This window comes from Macaca mulatta, chromosome 1 (genome assembly GCF_049350105.2).
Source record: "Macaca mulatta isolate MMU2019108-1 chromosome 1, T2T-MMU8v2.0, whole genome shotgun sequence".
In the NCBI taxonomy this organism is placed as follows: domain Eukaryota; kingdom Metazoa; phylum Chordata; class Mammalia; order Primates; family Cercopithecidae; genus Macaca; species Macaca mulatta.
This window is the reverse complement of record NC_133406.1, coordinates 167,831,554-167,850,584: the sequence shown is the minus strand read 5'-3', so window position 1 is coordinate 167,850,584 and position 19,031 is coordinate 167,831,554. Positions and strand designations below refer to the sequence as shown.

The 19,031-nt window shown below is 34.4% G+C and overlaps 1 long non-coding RNA gene and 1 other non-coding gene across 2 annotated transcripts in view; both read right to left on the bottom strand.

The window, feature by feature from the left end:
• LOC144332846 (uncharacterized) overlaps positions 1–19,031 on the bottom strand; it is a 69,875-nt gene that overhangs the window by 6,544 nt on the left and 44,300 nt on the right. The gene's annotated exons all lie outside the window — the stretch shown is intronic.
• LOC114674891 (U6 spliceosomal RNA) lies at positions 15,093–15,201 on the bottom strand. The gene has a single exon (XR_003725985.2). It is a non-coding gene; the product is annotated as a U6 spliceosomal RNA (small nuclear RNA).

The following is a 19,031-nucleotide window of genomic DNA, read 5'->3' as shown; positions in this document are numbered from 1 at the left end:
GCTTTCCAAGAAAAAAAGAAAAAAGCAGAATTGTAGATTTTGCTTCTGATTTGAGATCTGGGATAGTACCTATAGAAGTGGTGAAATAAATGGTTTTGCAATTAAACTTAATTGGTTTAATCTTGATTCTGCCATTTACTGGCTATTTGATCTTGAACAAGTTGTTTAAACTTCCTAAGCATTAATTGTCTTCATCTGTAAAACTGATAAATAATGATGCCTATGTATAAGGTTGCTATGTAGGTTAAGTTAGATAATGCAAGTAAACCGTGCAGTATAATGCACATACAAAAAGCTCAGAAGTAATGGAATTAAGGTGTTTAGTATTAGCATGTAAAGCATTTAGTGTTAACAGGAAAAATATTTAGTATGATGCACATCATAAATTGAAGAGCTAGTAGAATCAAGTAGCTACTATTTAGGTATTATTACATTTTTGTTTACTTAAAAAAAAAATATATATATATATATGCTTTTCTCGGCTCACTGCAACCTCTGCCTCCCAGGTTCAAGCAATTCTCCTGCCTCAGCCTCACAAGTAGCTGGGATTATAGGTATGTGCCACCACACCTGGCTGATTTTTTGTATTCTTAGTGGAGATGGGGTTTCACCATGTTGACCAGGCTGGTCTTGAACTGCTGACTTCTGGTGATCTTCCTGCCTTGGCCTCCCAAAGTGTGGGGATTACAGTCATGAGTCATCAGTGCCTGACCATGCTTTTCTCAATTAATCTTTTTCTTCTAGGTATTTGTTGCAGGTTGGATTCTGTGGAAGCAGATTCTGAGAAAGAGATTAAAATGCTAGGAGTTTATTAGGAAGTACAGTCAGAGTCAGCACCTACAGAAGAAAGAGATAGAGATAGGACTGCGAGGTGAGAGAAGCTCTTGCAGGCATGCAGTCTCAACAAGGTTTCAACCAATTATATGAGAGCCCTGGAGCCATTAATAGATAGATGGCCCTTCAGTGGCCTTTTGTTGTTGAGAGGAGGCTGGATGTCCAAACTTTTATATTAACCAGGCATTGGATGTAGGTTTCTTCAGGAAGGAGATGTGACCTTGAGCAATGCAGGGCTCTTCAACTAAGGGCAATTTTCTGAGATTTCCTGGAACATATAGTTGAGCATTATCTTCCAGGAGCACTCCTCGCAGACAGGAGCACAAGTTCTTCTGTCCTGCAGGGGGATCTAAGCAGCCAAATACAACAATTACAATTACATACTTCCTCATAAGTTGTCTTTTCTGGGGGAAGCTAAATTTGCTTTTTTGTTTTGTATTTAATAACTATCAATGGCTGTTCTTTTGAAGTCAATTAATAAAAGGAAAGTTTGCTAGTAGGAGATGTCACAGAATTCATGAAAGCCCTTTCACAATTTGCTATGCCACTTGGATGTACTGGGATTGGATATAGTGATATGCACTATATCCAACAGTGGATATTTCCTTTCTTCCTCCCTTCCTTCCTTCCTTCCTTCCTTCCTTCCTTCCTTCCTTCCTTCCTTCCTTCCTTCCTTCCTCCCTCCCTCCCTCCCTTCCTGCCTCCTTCCCTCCCTCCATTCTCCTTCCTTCCTTCCTTCCTTCCTTCCTTCCTTCCTTCCTTCCTTCCTTCCTTCCTTCCTTCCTTCCTTCTTTCTCTCTTTCTCTCTTTCTTTCTCTCTTTTTCTTCTTTCTCATATTAGACATCTAAAACTCTTGGTATTGACAGACTAGCAAGACTGAACTAAAATGGAACTTATAAAGTAAATAGTAAAGAAAACTTGGGGGTAAGTAAATAATTAATTTTTTAAAAGGAACTATCATCATTTAGCCCAGAGAAGAAACTTTTTGTAGGGTTGGAGGACAGAGATGTGCCATCTTCCTTACAGGCAGGAAGGATAAATCATTTGATTTTTGTTTAATAACAGGTGGAACTTTAGTAAGAATAAGGTAGGTGGTGTGTGCATAGAGCAAAATAATGGAACACACCAGAAACCCAATTGTTTGATTTGAATGTATTTCGGTACAATGTTTTGGTAACATAAAGAGAAAAAGGGAATTTATTAGAAAGATACTTGTTTAAAACCTATCACCATAATACAAAAAGGAGTTGGAAAATCAAGTCACACAGCATCTTTCAGGGTTTCTGTAGAAGTTTAACTTTCACTCAAGAGAAAAGCCATTAAAGCAATTTGGCTATGACTCAACATAATATTTCTCACTCTCAAATCTGCATTCACTGGGAGAAATTGTGACTGACTCAGATTCAGTGAAGTGTCTATTTCTAGATTAAATAAGGGTAGCAGGTGGGCGGGATCATGTTAAGCTCATGGAGAAGCTTTCTTGTGGGCAATGGAGGGCTCCATCTTAGCAATCAATTCTTCTGTTTACTACTACTTGGCAAATAGGGAGACTATTTTACTTAGCGTACATAGGCAAATATCAAGGGTGTGTGTGTGTGTTGTAAAATGGAAGTAACTAAAGGGAAAACATTTTAGATATATGTTATTATAAAATAAGATAAATTCCCATGCATTTGGGATGATTTAAATATGTTTCCTTACAAAATCAGGAAAATTGGCTGATTTATGATTTGCTTCAATATACTGGGTTTACAATTGGAGAAGGCCTGCTTTCCAAGAAAAAAATTGTGTGAGTATATATTTATTTATACATACGTGTGTGCATGTATCTCTCTACAGTTTTTAAAATCTCAGAATAACATTGCTTATCACTTATTCAAGATACAATAAGGCTTAGTATTTTTCTTTAATTTACTTGATAAAGTATCCATATCCTTCATTATTTTGATGCCTACTATATTGGTCAAGTAGCTGTGCTATGTTATTTGAGAATTAATATGGACTTATTTTAGAAAAATAATACCTAAAAGTTTGGCAGTTGGCTGACTACCAGTCAATGAGAACCTATCTAAAATATAAATGTATTTTTAAAGTAGCTGTTGAACTTTTTGACCTATAACAAATGTCTGACTATAAACTCTGGCTCAAAAATAAATTCACAGATTTTAGTAGGCTTTTGAGCTATAGAAAAATTATATGACAGAATTTTTTTAATTAGTGTGTCAATTAGACATTGATTAGAACACTGTAGCACCCATGCAAGTTTTATTATCACCATTCAGGCTTAGCAAGCTTGTATGTTCCTTATATTTTGCAGCAGTTCTATTTGGTTTAATATTTGGAATTAATTTCTGAAATAGCTTAGACAGGCTGAGCATTCAGTCTGTCGTTTTTCTAAATCTGATAGGATGGAATAATAAGTAGCTGAAATATTCTAGAGCTATATTACAGGCTTCAGTGATCACAAGGGTCTATGATTCATTCTCAAAGCAAAGTTTCTTTTCTAATATGTCTGATATATTGGTTTTTATTGGCAATTTTCATATCTGAGTTGGTGACCCTGCCATTTGTCTTTATTGTTATTATTCTCTTTTTGTGGCAATGATAAGAAAACTGGTTCAGGCTCTCTGGTTGTTTATGTCTGCATTCAGTTATTCTTGAGACGGCTCTGCTTTGCTGGGTTCCTTTCTTGCCAATCTTTTTCTTTCTTTCTTTCTTTTTTATGGATAACTGATTTCTGAGCAGATGCTCTTTTTAATCTCATCTCATGTTAATTTTAAATACTTATTTATCAAATATTTCCAGTCAGTACATCAGGAATCCGTTCCTGTGTTACATTCATGGCACTCATTAAATTGTGATCTCATGATTAACATACTTGTCTCCTTTAAAGGACTGTTAGCTTAAATAGCGGAGGAATTGCATTTTTGTCATCTCTAGAACCAGAGTCTAAGCACAAGACTGAATACATTCTAAACACCCAGGAGTTTTTGATTGAAGGAGTAAGCAGTAATAGAACATCAGTGCAGAACTGGAAACTTAATGGGTGGGAGGAAAATAAAGTAAAGGAAGCAAAGAATAAATTGGTACTTACATATTGTTGGTTTGGAAAAATCCATAGAAAAGATAACTATTGTTTTGAGTTATTGAAGTTGCCTACTTATTATCTGTATTCTTAAATGGATGTTCCATTATGAATACATAGAACAATTAAAGTCGCAAAGGTCAGCCTTCCTTTCTTTTTAGTACTTCAAGAATGTCTATCCACATGCAAGTTTGACCTAACATTTTATGCTCTTTCCCATGGTTCTTTCTCTTCTTCTGACTCTGTACTCAGCTCTATATCTTATTCAAGCCTATATCCTTCTTTTGGTGATTATTTTAATATCTTTTTTCAGCTTCCTGAACTTGCTTCTTATTCTACTCCCACCCCATTCTAGCTTATTTTACATTTTCTTCCCATTCTTTTGGTTTCAGTAAATGTACAACTCATTTGTAAATTTGGGAAGATATCTCTGAAGACAGTATATAATTATGCTATTATAGCTTGGCACCTAGATTCCTGTGAAATAAACTCAATATACGGATCTTTTCCAGAACCCCAGTACATGTGATCTGTGTTAATTAACTGTGTTCAGCCTCCAATATTTTGTGCCAATCCTACAAAATCTACAAAATTACTACAAAAAGTAAGGTGTTTAAGTTCTGTCTATCTCAGTTGCTTCATAGAATTATGGGGATCAAATATGTAAACACATGTAAATTTCCTTGCTACTACACAGTAATACTCGATTAAATGTGAGCATTTACCATTGCTGTTTTTCTTTTTATTGTTACAAAATATTATTGATATGTTCATACTCTTTGTGCTTAAGCAAATTTTGCAGCCAACTGTAATCAGACTTGCAAGATATACTTCTATCTCCAAAAGAAAAATCCTAAGCTACAACTTAACAATGGTGCTCTCATATACTTGGATGAATATTAATGTTTTTAAAATGGGGGGTCTTCAAAAGCAATCAGAGATACCCAGTGATTAACAGAGGTTTCCTTCTTTTCCAAACTGCTTTGAAAATTCACCTGTTGAAACCTGTTTTTCTGTTCTGTGGTCATAATCAGAATTTTTAGCATCTCTAAAATATTCTGTTTTACTTTATCTCTACTCTATACTAATATAGCTCAATCCTATATCATCATAACTGACAGCTCCACAACAGGGGTAGAGCCCGTTCATTCCAAGGGGGACTCAAATGCTAGTGATCTTCAACCTCTCTTCCACTTGTGAGGATGAAACCTGGAGTCTATTGAGTCTGCTTTCTAGATATGAATAGACTGAATGAAGACATCTTGGCACTGGTGAATTCTATTTCTTTATTTTTGTCATCTTCTCAGCACCCATTCTATTCTTTCCCATCTGTATCTGCTTTGATTAGGGTGATATTAGTTTCACTTCTGTCACAATAAGTAGGCTCCCTGTTGTTTAAATCAATCAGGGCTATCCCATCCCTCTTTCCACAATATTTCATGTAGCTCAAGTCTCGACCAGTCATAACATGACACTCCCCTGAACACAGGGACCTGTTCAGTGTTTCAATTAGTAGGAAAGTCAGATATATATTTGATGTCCTATGTGCTGTTGGATGGGAATGTACCATGTTGCCCAACTGCTGGCAGCCACATTAGGACTTACAGGGTAGCCAGAGGTAGAGTGAAGCCAGATTTTTTTATGGCACAACAGAGAATCTGAAAGAAATTGAGTTCTTGATGACATTACTGAACCGTTGGACCTTCAAGTTACATGAGCCAGTGATTCCCCTTTTACTGTTTAAGCCACTTGGAATACAGGTGTACTTTATAATCCAAGCAATCAAACTGATGTAGTTTCAATTTTTTCTTTTTTTTTTTTTTTTTTTGAGACGGAGTCTTGCTCTGTAGCCCGGGCTGGAGTGCAGTGGCCGGATCCTCAGCTCACTGCAAGCTCCGCCTCCCGGGTTTACGCCATTCTCCTGCCTCAGCCTCCGGAGTAGCTGGGACTACAGGCGCCCGCCACCTGGCCCGGCCAGTTTTTTTTTTTTTTTTTTTTTTGTATTTTTAGTAGAGACGGGGTTTCACCGTGTTAGCCAGGATGGTCTCGATCTCCTGACCTCGTGATTCGCCCGTCTCGGCCTCCCAAAGTGCTAGGATTACAGGCTTGAGCCACCGCGCTCGGCCCCTCAAACTGATGTACTTTCATTGAGTGACTTGTGAATAAACTCTTCACTCAAGATCCCAGCACACTCACTGTCCTTTAAATTAAAAAACGAAATAACCATAGAATCCCCCCTATGGAAAATGTTCTCATACCTGAGAATGTAGAAGTTATTTTACTAAAGCAAAAGTTAACTGGCACAATTTAGCTTCGGCAGCTGGCCAATGATTGCACAGAATATTCCTTGATTGAGATCCAGAGATGTCCAGAGGCAGGCCCAAACTGCTCCGAGATCAGCGAGGCGTATTACCTCAAGACAACCTTGTGGTATACAGCCAGTCAGGTAAGTTTCCTCCAAACACAAAAGCTTTGCAACTCCACCACATTCACAGGATTCAAGTTTGTTTCAGAATCCTAAATCTGGTTCTCAAGGACTTTTTGTGTCACATGAAAGCCAGACATAGTAAAATATCTGTACTCAAGGCCCTCTGCTGGCTTCCTATTATGCTCTAAGAAAGCAACGGATTCTTGCAAGTGATGGAAATGTTACCCAATCTGATCTTCACTTATACCTGTAAATTCATTTCCTAACACTCTCTTTCATTTAGGTCTGGTCTCACTGGCCACCTCACTTTCCTACCAACATGCTATATGTATTCCTGCCACATACCTTTTGTACTGGCTACTACTCTGTCTTAGAAGGCCCTTCCTGCCAATATCTGCATGGCTCACTCTCTTAACTTTCTTCTAAGAACGTTTTCACAGTGGAACTTACATTGCATGATTTTTCAAGAATATCAAATGCTTCTTTTACCATGTTCTTTGCTCCCCCACCATACCTATACAACCTTCCTTATCCATGCTTCTGCTTTATTTTCTTCTTAATCTTTAGTACCTAACATAGAAGTTTTAAAAGTAATTATCGTGTTTACTATATATTTCCCCATTAAAGTGTGATTTTCGTATGCACAAAAGAATAATTGGTATTGGAGTTACCCTACTTTACTCACAATTATAAAACTAAATAATATATATACGAGCAATGAACTTCAGGCATTGGATACAGGCAGCACAGGATTGTGAAAGAAAGAAAACATAGGAAAGGAAGTGCGTAGTATTTTCCTCAGTTGTTTTTCTTTTTTTTCCTGCAAGTCCTTTTCCTGAACAGTCAGGGAGGTAGGAGCCCTCAAATGAATAGAGGAGTTGGGGAATGCTGAGGTAGCTGAGAGTTGCAGGGCATAGTCCTGGAGAGAAGAGAGCCATGTATAACAGAAAAAGAAGTCAGAAAAATTAAAAGAAAGTATGGATCCTTATGTACAATGGCACAACTATAAGAATTGATGGCTGAATTTTTTAACAGGTAGAGTAGAAATTAGAAGACAAGAGAACCTCCTCATTAAAAGGCAAAAAAAAAAAAAAAAAAAAAAATTAAAAATCAGCCAAAAATTGTGTATCCCATGAAGCTCTCCTTCATTAATGAGGTTCCAGTAAGAATATTTCAATTAAAGAAACCAACAAAGAATGTACATTTTGGCCATAAGTAGAAAGCTGAAACTGGATCCTTTCCTTATTCCTTATATGAAAATTAATTCAAGATGGATTAGAGACTTAAATGTTAGACCTAATACCATAAAAACCCTAGAAGAAAACCTAGGTAATACCATTCAGGACATAGGCATGGGCAAGGACTTCATGTCTAAAACACCAAAAGCAACGGCAACAAAAGCCAAAATTGACAAATGGGATCTCATTAAACTAAAGAGCTTCTGCACAGCAAAAGAAACTACCATCAGAGTGAACAGGCAACCTACAGAATGGGAGAAAATTTTTGCAATCTACTCATCTGACAAAGGGCTAATATCCAGAACCTACAAAGAACTCAAACAAATTTACAAGAAAAAAACAAACAACCCCATCAAAAAGTGGGCAAAGGATATGAACAGACATTTCTCAAAAGAAGACATGCATACAGCCAACAGACACATGAAAAAATGCTCATCATCACTGGCCATCAGAGAAATGCAAATCAAAACCACAATGAGATACCATCTCACACCAGTTAGAATGGCAATCATTAAAAAGTCAGGAAACAACAGGTGCTGGAGAGGATGTGGAGAAATAGGAACACTTTTACACTGTTGGTGGGATTGTAAACTAGTTCAACCATTATGGAAAACAGTATGGCGATTCCTCAAGGATCTAGAACTAGAAATACCATTTGACCCAGCCATCCCATTACTGGGTATATACCCAAAGAACTATAAATCATGCTGCTATAAAGACACATGCACATGTATGTTCATTGCGGCACTATTCACAACAGCAAAGACTTGGAATCAACCCAAATGTCCATCAGTGACAGACTGGATTAAGAAAATGTGGCACATATACACCATGGAATACTATGCAGCCATAAAAAATGATGAGTTTGTGTCTTTTGTAGGGACATAGATGCAGCTGGAAACCATCATTCTCAGCAAACTATTGCAAGAACAGAAAACCAAACACTGCGTGTTCTCACTCACAGGTGGGAACTGAACAATGAGATCACTTGGACTCGGGAAGGGGAACATCACACACTGGGTCCTATTATGGGGAAGGGGTGAGGGGGGAGGGATTGCATTGGGAGTTATACCTGATGTAAATGATGAGTTGATGGGTGCTGATGAGTTGATGGGTGCAGCACACCAACATGGCACAAGTATATATATGTAACAAACCTGCACGTTATGCACATGTACCCTAGAACTGAAAGTATAATAATAAAAAAAAGAACGTACGTTTTTTATATGTATTGTCTTAGATAAAATGAAAACTGAGACAGTTTATGTTTAACCTCAATATATAACACTCAGTGAGTCTCAATATATTTCAAAATAAATGCTTAAAGTTTTGTTTTAAATTGACATGATAATTGTATATATTTTAAATTGACATGATAATTGACATGTAATTGTATAATTGACATGATAATTGTATAATTGTAACAGTGTGATGCTTTGATACCTATTGTAATAAATCAGGGAAGTTAGCATATTTATCACCTCAAACACATGTCCTTTCTTTGTGGTGAGGACATGCCAAATCCTCACTTTCAGCCATTTGGAAATATACAATACATGATTGTTAACTGTAGTCATCCTGCTGTGCAATAAAACACGAACTTATTTCTCCTATCTTACTATAACTGTATGCCTGTTGACTAACCTGTCCCTTTAACACTTCTTCCTCCCTCCCCTCCTCCACCTCTGGCAATTACTATTCTACTCTACTTCTAAAAATCAATTTTTAAAAAATTTCCAGTAGAAGTGAGATCATGCAGTATTTGTCCTTGTGTGCTTGGCTTAATTCACTTAACATTGTCTATAGTTTCATCCATTTTGTCACAAATGACAGGTTTTCATTTCTTTTTATGGTTGAATTGTATTCCATTGTGTATATGTGCCACATTTTAAAAACCCAGTCATCTATTGATGAACACTTAGGTGTTGATTCCATGTCTGAGCTGTTGTGAATAGTGCTGCAGTAAACCTGGGAGTGCAGGTATTTCTTTGGCATATTGATTTTATTTTCATTAATATATACCCAGTAGTAGTAATGTTGGATCATATGGTAGTCCCATGTTATTCTACTTTTTAAAGGAACTTCCCTACTGTTATCCATAATGACTGTACTAATTTACATTCCTGCCAGCAATATATAAGATTTCCCCTTTCTTCACATCTTCATCAGCATTTCAATGGATTAAAGACTTAAATGTAAGACCCAAAATAATAAAACTATTAGAAGAAAATGTAGGGTGAATGCTTTATGACATTGATTTGGGCAAAGATTTTTTGAATAAGACCTCAAAAACACAGACAATTAAAGTAAAAATAGATGAATGAGATTACATCAAACTAAAAAGCTTCTGCAGAGAAAGAAAACAATCAACAGTGAAGAGACTACCTACAAAATGGAAGAAAATATGCACAAACTGAATCTGACAATGAGTTAATATTCAGAACATGTAAGGAACTCTAAAACCTCAATAGCCAAACAACAGATATTTGATTTAAAGAGGAGCAAAATATACGATTAGACATTTATCAAAAGTAGACATACAAATGGCTAACATGTACATGAAAAATACTCAACATCCCTTATATTGTGGAAATGCAAATCAAAACCACAGTGAGTTACCACCTCACCTTATTTGGAATAACTATTACAAAAAAAAAAAGTAGTTATAGAATATGTTTTGAGCACCATGGAATTAATTAGAAATCAAGTAATTAAGATATCTAGAAAATCCCCAATTATTTGGAAATTTAAAAAAGTACATCTTTTTTGTTTTTTGTACAAATTTTATTTGGGTTTGGGGGTACATGTGAAGGTTTGTTATATAGGTAAACTCATGTCATGGGGGTTTGTTGTACAGAGATTATTTGATCACCCCAGGTATTAAGCCTAGCATCGAATAGTTATTTTTTTCTGCTCCGCTTCCTCCTCCCAAGTAGATCCCAGTGTCTGTTATTTCCTTCTTTGTGTTAACGAGTTCTCATCCTTTAGCACCCACTTATAAGAGAGAACATGTGGTATTTAGTTTTCAATTTCTGTATTAGTTTGCTAAGAATAATAGCCTCCACCTCCATCCATGTTTCCACAAAAGACATGATCTTTTTTTTTTATAACTGCATAGCATTTCATAGTGAACATGTACCACATTTTCTTCATTCACTCTGCCATTGATAGGGATTTAAGTTGATTCCATGTCTTGCTATTGTTACTGATGCTGCAGTGAACATTCCTGTGTGTGTGTGTTTATGGTATAATTATTTATATTCTTCTGAGTATATACCCAGTAATGGGATTGCTGGATCAAATGGTAGTTCTGCCTTTAGGTCTTTAAGGAATAATCATACTGCTTTCTACAATGATTGAACTAATTTACACTCTCACCAACAATGAGAGTGAAAGTGTTCCCGTTTCTCCACAATCTTTCAGGTATCTGTTATTTTTTCAATTTTTTTAGTAATAGCCGTTCTGATTGGTGTGAGGTGGTATATCATTGTGGTTTTGACTTGCATTTCTCTAATCATCAGTGATATTGAGCTTTTTTTTTCCGTATGCTTGTTGGCTGCATGTATGTCTTCTTTTGAGAAGTGTCTGTTCATGTACTTTGCTCACTTTTTAATGTTTTTTTTTTTTTTTTTCTCTTGTAAATTTGTTTTGGTTCCTTTTAGATGTTGGATGTTAGACCTTTGTTAGGTATTTGCAAAAATTTTGTCCCATTCTGTAGGTTGTCTGTTTATTCTGTTGATAGTTCCTTTTGCTGTGCAAAAGCTCTAATTAGAAGTTTAATTAGATCTCATTTGTCAATTTTTTGCTTTTGTTGTGATTGCTTTTGGTATTTTTTGTCATAAACTCTTTGCCTGTTGCTATGTCCAGGAAGGTATTACCTTGGTTGTCTTTCAGGATTTTATAGTTTTGGGTTTTACGTTTGAGTCTTTACTCCATCGTGACTTGATTTTTGTATATGGTGTAAGGAACAGGTCCAGCTTCAATCTTCAGCATATGGCTAGCCGATTATTCCAACAACATTTATTGAATTGGGAGTCTTCTCCCCATTGCTTGTTTTTCTCAGCCATGTCAAAGATCAGATGGTCATAGATGCATGGCCCTATTTCTGCACTCTCTATTCTGTTCCATTGGCCTAGGTGTCTGTTTTTGTACCAGTACTATGCTATATTGGTTACTGTATCTCTGTAGTATAGTGTGAAGTCAGGTAGCATGATGCCTCCAGGTTTGTACTTTTTGATTAGGATTGCTTTGGCTATTCTGGCTCTTTTGTGGTTCCATGTGGATTTTAAATTATTTTATTTAATTTTTTTATTATTTTATTTTATTTTATTTAGTTTTGTGAAGAATATCATTGGTAGTTTAATAGAGTCATATTGAATCTGTAAATTGCTTTAGTCAATATGGCCATTTTAATGATATTGATTCTATCCATGAGCATGGGATGTTTTTCCATTTGCTTGTGTCTTTTCTAATTTCTTTGAGCAGTGTTTTGTAATTCTCACTGTAGAGATCTTTCACGTCCCTGGTTATCTGTATTCTTATTTTATTCTTTTTGTGGCAATTGTAATGGGATTGTGTTACTAATTTGGCTCTCAGCTTGGCTGTTGGTGGTGTATACAAATGCTAATGATTTTCATACATTGATTTTTGTATCCTGAAACTTTGCTGAAGACTTTTATCAGCTGAAGGAGCTTTTGAGGTTAAGACTATGGGGTTTTCTAGATACAGAATCATGTCTGCAAACAGAGAGTTTGACTTCTTCCCTTTCTGTTTGGATGCCTTTATTTTTTTTATTGCCTGATTGCTCTGGCTAGGACTTCCAATACTGTGTTGAATAGAAGTGGTGAGAGAGGGCATCCTTGTCTTATGCCTGTTTTCAAGGTGAATGCGTTCAGCTTTTGCCTATTCAGTATGATGTTGGCTGTGGGTTTGTGATAGATGGCTCTTATTATTTTGAGGTATGTTCCTTCAATACTTAGTTTATTAAGAGTTTTTAACATTAAGCAGTGTTAAATTTGATCAAAAGGCTTTTCTGCATTTATTGAGAGAATCGTGTGGTTTTTGTCTTTAGTTTTGTTTATGCGATGGATCACTTATTGATTTGCATATTTTAAATCAACGTTGCATCCTGGAGATGAAGCCTACTTAATTGTGGTAGCTTAATTTTTTATGTGCTGCTGGATTCACTTACCAAGTAGTTTGCTGAGGATTTTTTGAATCCATGTTCTTCATGGATATTGGTGTGAAATTTTCTTTTCTTCCTATATCTCTGCCAGGTTTTGGTATCAGGATAATGCTGGAGAGGAATCTCTCCTCAATTTTTTGGAATAGTGTCCATAAGAATGGTAGTGGCTCTTCTTTGTACATCTGGTAGAATTTGCCTGTGAAGCCGTCAGGTCCTGGGTTTTTTTTTTTTTTTTTTTTTGGTTTCTGATGGTTGGTTGTACTTCTGGGAGGTCAGTGGTAACATCCCCTTCATCATTTGTAATTGTGTTTATTTGGATTTTCTCTCTATTCTTCCTCATTAATCTGCTTAGCAGCCTATTTTATTATTTTTTTTTTTCCAAAAAGAAACCCAACTCCTATATTTGTTTATCTTTTGAATGGTTTTTTCGTGTCTCAATTTACTTCAGTTCAGCTCTGATTTGGGTTATTTTTTGTCTTCTGTTAGCTTTGGATTTGATTTGTTCTTCTCTAATTCTTTCAGTTGTGATGTTAGGTTGTTAATTTGAGATCTTTCTAAGTTTATGAAGCAGGTATTTAATGCTATGAATTTTCCTCTTGATGCTACCTTAGCTCTGTGTCACAGAGATTCTAATATGCTGTATCTTTGTTCTCATTATTTTCAAAGAACCTCTTGATTTCTTCTTTAATGTCATTATTTACCCAAAAGTCATTCAGGAGTATGTTATTTAATTTCCATGTAATTCATTAGTTTTGATTGACTTCTATTTTTAATCGTACTGTGGTTTGAGAGTGTGTTTGGTATGGTTTCAGGTTTTTTTTTTTTTTGCATTTGCTGAGGATTGTTTTATGTCCAATTATCTGACCAATTTTAGAACATGTGCCATGTAGCAATAAGAAGAATGTATAGTCTGTTGGTTTTCAGTGGAAAGTTCTGCAGAGGCCTGCCAGATCCATTTGTTCCAAGGTTGACTTCAGTTCCTAAATATCTTTATTTTCTGCACCTATTATCTGTCTAGTACTGTCAGTGGAGTGTTGGAGTCTTGCACTATTATTGTGTGACAGTCTAGGTCTCTTTGCAGGTTATCTAAGAACTTGTTTTATGAATCTGGGTGTTACTGTGTTGGGTACATACATATTTAGGATAGTTAGGTCTTCTTGTCGAATTGAACCTTTTAACATTATGTAATGCCCTTCTTTGTCTTTTTTTGATCTTTGTTGGTTTAACCTTTGTTTTGTCTGACATTAGGATTTCAACCCCTGCGTTTTTCTATTTCCCATTTGCTTGGTAGATTTTCCTCCATCCTTTTATTCTAAGCCTCTGGGTGTCATCACATGTGAGATGGGTCCCTTGAAGACACCATAACAAAAGTTCTTGATTTTTCATCTAGCTTGCCACTCTGTGCCTTTTAAGTCATTGTGCTAGCCTGTTTGCACAGTTGCATTATAGTATCACTGGTATCTATAATTAAGTGTGTTTTTGTATTAGCTGGCAGTGATCTTTCTATATTTACTGCTTCTTTCAAGATCTCTTGTAAGGCAGGTCTGATCATAACAAACTCTCTCAACATCTGCTGATCTGAAAAGAATTTTATTTCCCCTTCACTTAGAAATCTTAGTTTGGCTGGATATGAAATTATATGTTGAAGATTTTTTTCTTTAAGAATGTTGAATATAGGTCCTCAATCTTTTCTGGCTTCTTGGGTTTCCACTGAGAGGTCCACTATTAGCCTGATGGACTTCCCCTTGTAGGTGGCCTACCCTTTCTCTCTAGCTGCCTTTCACATTGTTTCTTTCATTTTGACTTTGGAATATCTGATGATTATATGTTTTACAAAGAGTCTTCTTGTGTAGAATCCTGTAGGTTTTCTCTGTATTTCTTGAATTTGACTGTTGGCTTCTCTAGCAAGGTTTGAGAAATTTTCATGGACAATGTTTCCTATACCCTGGATATCCTATATTGATATCTGATATCATAGACAAAACATTGAAATATGTTCTCCAAGTTGTTTGCTTTCTTCCCCTCCCTTTCAGTGACGCCAATGATTCACATAGATTTGGCCTCTTTACATAATCCCATATTTTTCAGAGGTTTTATTCATTCATGATGATTAGTTTCCTTTATTTTTGTCTGACTGTCTTATTTCAGAGTGCCATTATTCATGTTCTGAGATTATTTCCTTTGCTTGATCTATTCTACTGTTAATACTTGTGATTACATTGTGAAATTCTTGCATTGTGTTATTCAGCTCTGTCAGATCTATTAGGTTCTTTTTTTATACTGGCTCTTTCATCCTTAAGCTCCTATATGATTTTATTGTGAAAAATTTGAAATGCTTCATGAATGTGCATGCCATCTCATTTCACAGGGGTCATGCTAATGATCTCTGTATCGTTGCAGTTTTAGTATATCTGCTGCCCAAGTGAGCAGTAAACAACATACTTCTAAGTAACTCTTGGGTCAAATAAGAATTCACAAGGGAAAATAGAAAACATTTCTAAAAATAGTAAAACAAAGCATCAAAATTTGTGTGATGTATCTAAAGCAGTGTTTAAAAAGAAATTCATAAGTTCAAATCTATATAATTTTAAAATAAAAAGGTTGAAAATTAGTAACCTATAATTCCATTTGAGAAGCTAAGAAAAAAAGGGCAAATTAAATACAAATTAAGTAGAAGAATGCATACATTGAGGATAAGATCAGAAATTAACAAAATAGAAAAAATAGAATAACAAAGCCTACAGTTGATTATGTAAAAAATTAATAATGCTGACCAATCTTATCATCAGCAAGATTAAGACAAAAAAGAGAAAACACAAACTGCCAATAACTAGAATAAAAAATGGAATATCACTAAAGTTCCTACGGACATAAAAAATGATAAAGATATATAACCAACCCGATGCCAGTAGGTTTGACAATTATACAAAGGCGATTCTATGGAAAATACAAATTAGTGAAACTGACAAAAAAAAAAACCTACACGTGTAATCTATTAAAAAGGAATTAAATGTTATTAAAATGTTTTCACAGAGAAGACTAGAGATCCTGCTGATTTCATGAATGAATTCTATTAAGCATTTTAAGATGCAAGAACATCAATTGAATAAAAACTTTCAGATGATGGAGAAGCTAACACTTTTCTTCTGATTTTAAAAAAGCCGAGATAATCATGATGCCAAAAGATGTTTCAAATTACAGACTAATAGCCCAAAGGTGAAAAGATGTATAAATCCTATCACAAAATATTAACAAGTTGTAACCAGCAAAAAATAAATAAGTATACGTCATGATTCTGTGGGTTGATTCCTACTCAAATCATGAATGCAATTCATCACCTTAAAAATAGAAACAAAACCGACTTTTCTTGTAAACTTTTCAATTAATGCAAAATAATCATTTAACACATTTCAATACATAGAATAGAAATACTCAGCAAAATAGACAAAACGGGCATCTCTAAAAAGAGGCATCTGAGAAAAACCTCGAGCTAGCACCATGTTTAAATGGTCAAACATTAGACATTTGAGGGAATAAATAGTTCATCCATGATTTTTTTTTCTGATTTTGTTATATCTTTATGTATAAAATTTCTATAAATAGAATTCACATGTTTTAAGTGCAGGATTTACTTATTTTTGATAAATGAATAGAATGATATGAGAACCATCACAATCAAGTTTTAGTACACCTCCATCACCTCAAAGAAATTTCTCATGCTCCTTTGCATTACATCTGTGCCCCAATCCCCCAAATCCTGTTAACTGCTAACTTTCTTTTACTGTTTCCCCTTTTTCTAGGATTTCATATAATCATACAGTATGTACTCTTGTGTATGGCTTAATTCACTTAACGTACTATTTTTGAGATTCTCTCATGGTGGATGCTATTTGTATCAGTAGTTGATTTCTTATTATTGCTGAATAACATTCCAATGTATAGGTATACTACATTTTCTTTACTCATTAATCAGATGAAGGATATTTGAATGGTTTACAAGTTTATAGCTATAGTAGACAATACTTTTAAGATATTAAAATACACATCTGTGTTTGACATCTGTTTTAATTTTTCTCAGTGGATAACTAAAATGGGAGGTGCTTGGTCAGTGGTGTACCTTTTTAAGAAGTTATAAATTGCTTTTAAAGTGACTGTACCATTTTGCATTCCCATCAGCCAATATATGAAGGTTCTAGTTTCTCTACATCTTCATGGTATTGTCAGCTTTCTTCGCTTTTAGTTATTTTAGGGAACGTATAATAGAATCTCCTTGTGGTTATAGTTGGCATTTTCCTAATGACTGATGATGTAGACCATCTTTTTATGTGTGTTGGTCATTCATATATCTTCTTTTGGGAAGTGTTTCTTTAAATATTTGACCATTATTTATTGAGCCATTTTTTCTTGTTGTTAAATAGTAAGTATTCTTTCTTTATACTGATGTAATATATTGTTAGATATATGCTTTGCAAATATTTTAAACCACTCTGTGGCTACAGTTTCATTATCTTGTATCTTTTTGTAAGCGAAGACTTTTATTGCTTCTAAAATCTCGTTTTTAAATTGTTTTTATGATTTTTGTATAAAAGAAATATATTAAATTATTTAAAAACGTATATAAAATAAAAGGAATTTAAAGAGTTTAAACATACATTTTAGAATAATGTTGTTAATTTCCACAAAACAATGCCAGGAATTTTACTGGTATTGTGTCAAATCTCTATATCACTTTGGGAAATCTGATGTTTTACCTATATTGAGTCTCCAAATTGATGATCATGGTGTATTCCTCCATTCATTTAAGTCTTCTATAATTGATCTTAGCTATATTTTATGATTTTTAGTGTGTAGGTCTTGAATATATTTTCTTAAACTTATTATTATTTCCATTTTTTTCTGAAGCTATTTTCAATAAAATCTAATTTTCTAATTTAATTTTCAGATTGTTGTTGTTGCTGATAGAAATAAAACTGATTTTTATATTGATCTTGTTAAAATCATGTATTAATTTCCATAGCTATATGCATGATCATGTTCTACATCCTTTACTCAAATGAGTGAGTATATTTTTTATCTGTTCTTATTATACTGTCTAGAATGTCCAATATTCTTAAGTGGAATTGGTGTAAGCAGACAACTTTGCTTTTCAGAAGGGAAGATAGTAGAGGGCATCAGTCTTACCATGAAGTAAAATGATAGCTTAAGTTTTTAATATGTCCTTTGTCAGGAAGAAGAAGGTGATTTCTATTGTTTTTAGGAGTTTCCACGCTAAATATGTGAGTTTGTCAAATGTTTTTGTGTCTGTGATATTATCTAATGTTTAATTTATTCAGTTAACATAGTGCATTCTATTGCTTTTCAGGTTTTAAATCAACCTTGCATATACTTGGTAATACTTTAATTCTTGCTGAGTTAGATTTACTGACATTTTGTTAAAGATTTTCACATCTTTGAGAGTGATATTGTTTCATAGTTATTTTGTTTTTTGCTTGTTCTATTGTTGTGTGATGTCTTTTTCTGCCTTTGGTGATAAAGTGGTACTGAACTAACAAAATTAGTCAGAAAGTAAACTTTTTTCTCTATTTTGTAAAAAAGGGTGTCCAGGTTTGACATTAGTACTTTCATCATAGTTTTATAAAATTCAACAATGAAGTCACCAGGCCTAGACTTTTCTTTCAAGGAATATTTTTATTAGTAATGAAGTATTTTACTTGATATATAGACATTTACATTTTTGTGTTGTTTTTTGAATCAATTTGGTAAAATAATTCAATGCCCACTAAGATAAGGTAAGGTACAAGTGTTTTAAACATAAAAGAATTACATGTATAATATATATATGAGTATATGTATATATACCTATATGTACCTACATATATACCTATATATGTATGCCTATACCTATATATACACATATGTAAACCTGTATATACACATATGTATACATATATATACACACACACACCTATGTTCTTATAGGTATATATGAATAAAAATACCTAATGTTTTAAAAATTGTACCTCCATATTTGCCATTTCCAGTAGTTTTAGTTTCTTCCTCTATATATGAATTATGATCTAATGTAACCTTTTTCACACTGAAGTTCATTTAGCTTTTTTATTAAGTAGAATTCTACTACCAATGAATTATATCAGTATTTTTTATATTTGAATTGTCTTTATTCCACAACCACCTGTAAAAAAAGAGTTCTGCTAAATATGGGACTTTTGCTGACAGCTTTTATGTTTTTGTTTGTTTCC